The 2,259-nt window shown below is 33.0% G+C and overlaps 1 long non-coding RNA gene across 1 annotated transcript in view; it reads left to right on the top strand.

Annotated features, from left to right (window-relative positions):
* The window catches only part of LOC130234458 (uncharacterized), a 2,981-nt gene extending 2,948 nt beyond the window's left edge, over positions 1-33 (top strand). Inside the window, exon 3 of the long non-coding RNA XR_008838319.1 lies at positions 1-33. This exon is cut by the window's left edge and continues 147 nt beyond it. This is a non-coding gene — a long non-coding RNA (uncharacterized LOC130234458).
* The last annotated feature ends 2,226 nt before the right edge of the window (positions 34-2,259 follow it).

Raw genomic sequence — 2,259 nt, 5'->3', positions numbered from 1 at the left:
CGGGTTAATTACTACGGTGGACACATGGAGGGATCACGCCAAAGTAAGACCAATGAATTGGTATTTATTGTCCATTTACAGTCTTTAAAATCTACATCAAGATACAAGGATGAAGTCATGTGATGAATACGAGCATATCTTCTTTTTTTGCCTTAGTAAGACATTGTGGAGATGAATTTCATGTGAGAAGAGTGAATATAGAAACAGATCCCAGCATCACAGTCTTCCACTTACCACAAATAAACCAAAACCCACTGGTCAACTCAAACTCTGATGTCACGTTACCAATGGTAAGAATTAATTTTTGGTAATTACAATATAATAAAATACTGTGCTGAGGCCTGTTGCACAAAATAACTCTGGGTTGCAGATAAAGTTTCTGGCTGACAAAACTAAACAAATCCAATCTACACTGTAACACCCGATAAGTTAAGGTAACTCAAACCATTTGAGGAAACCGATTGCAACAAACCATTGAAGTTCAAAAATTAAACCTAATGAGTACTGTGAACTAAATCCATTTAAATAAATGAAGCAATTTGAGCACAGTGAAAAACAATAAATGAAGAAAACTCAAACCAACTGAGTACTGTAAAACTCAATAAGTTAAGGCAACTCAAACCGTTTGAGGAAACAGATTGCTACAAACCATTTGAGTTAAAAAACTAATCTATGAGTACTGTGAACTTACTCCATTTGAGTTGAAGTAATGAAGTATTTAATTAACTCATTACCTTGAGCAATTAAAACTCTTTTCAAATGAGTAGAATAAACGTTCGGTAAATTTGAAATAACTACACTCATTTCATTTGATAAAGTTGACTGTTGGGTTTTACAGTGTAGTTAAGTGGTTTCACAATGCTCGATATAAACAGCCAATCACACGAAGCACGAGTGCAGAAAACAGCCAATGACATGACAGATGAGATGATCAGTTTTAATGATTTCTCAAGAGAGAGTCAGCAATTCACTTTCCACTTCGTTTAAGTGCATTTACAAGACAGAAATAAATGCTGCTGCTGCAGCAAAAGTTTAAGGCAACTTAAAGCAAATATTATTATATCAGTGCAAATCAATAAACTGATTTCAATAATGTAGGTTCACACACAGCTCAAAAGATGTTTTAAAAGTCCAATGTAAATATTTACAATTTAATTTTAAAGCCATTAATAATGTTAATTGTCAATTCACAACTATTCAAATATATGCACTGTTAACGATTTTTGTAAATTACACAGTATTTAACTGTAATATGAACTGAATTTTACTGTAGGACAGTTATGCGATGTGTTACTGTATTTTAAAGTTGTATTATGAAAATTTATGCATATTTGTTAATGTATATTTACGTATAGTTAATGAAATTCAATAGTTTACTGTAAAAATGAGAAATTACTTTTACGGTTTGTACTGTATTTTTAACGGTAAAATACTGGCAACCACAGCTGACGTTTTTTTATCGTAAATTTTATGGATTTATTTTTTACAGTGTAGGACAGTAGAGATTTCAGACAGGAAAGCATTGGGAACAGAGAGAGGGGAAAGATTGGCAAAGGACCTCGAGCAGGGAATCAAACTCGGGTTGCCGTGAGCACATCTGTGCTATATGTTGGTGCACTGTACTACTAGGCTATTGGCGCCGAATAAAAGTGCACTGTAAATTAACAATTGCAATCGTGCTGTAATACTACATCACAGTTGTAATTGTTAATTTGCCGTCAAAATTGTCAGTAATGCTGTAAATTTTACAGCAATTTTTTACAGTGCAGTAAAGAATATAATACTGTAAATACATATACAGCAAGATTTATCTGTAAATGTAAAAACAGTATCCTTGCTGTAATTGATTTACAGTAAGTTACTAGTGAACTGCTGCCAGTAAGTTACTGTATACTCTACAGGATATTCTTAACAGTGTGATTAATAATTGCAATCGAAATAAATCTAAACAACAATTTCAACTCAAAATACTTTATGTCAATGGGTTTAATTTGGAGCACAAAAAAAAAACAGGAAGCACTTTTATTGCATCAGATTTATGAGTCACCTGACTTTTTGGTGCAGTTTGGGTTTTCTCTAACCCAGAATAAAACCTGCTCCATAACAGGTTAGCCATGTAGCGCAAGTTACCATAGTAACGGAACCCAATCAAAAACAACCCACATTCTTGAAAATTTAAATCCATGTTTGCTGAATAACCTATTTTGTCATTTTACTTGGAATGTTCTGAAAAAATACTCCACCTTATGTAAATTCATC

Source organism: Danio aesculapii, chromosome 9, assembly GCF_903798145.1.
Source record: "Danio aesculapii chromosome 9, fDanAes4.1, whole genome shotgun sequence".
In the NCBI taxonomy this organism is placed as follows: domain Eukaryota; kingdom Metazoa; phylum Chordata; class Actinopteri; order Cypriniformes; family Danionidae; genus Danio; species Danio aesculapii.
This window is presented reverse-complemented; position numbering and strand designations above follow the sequence as displayed.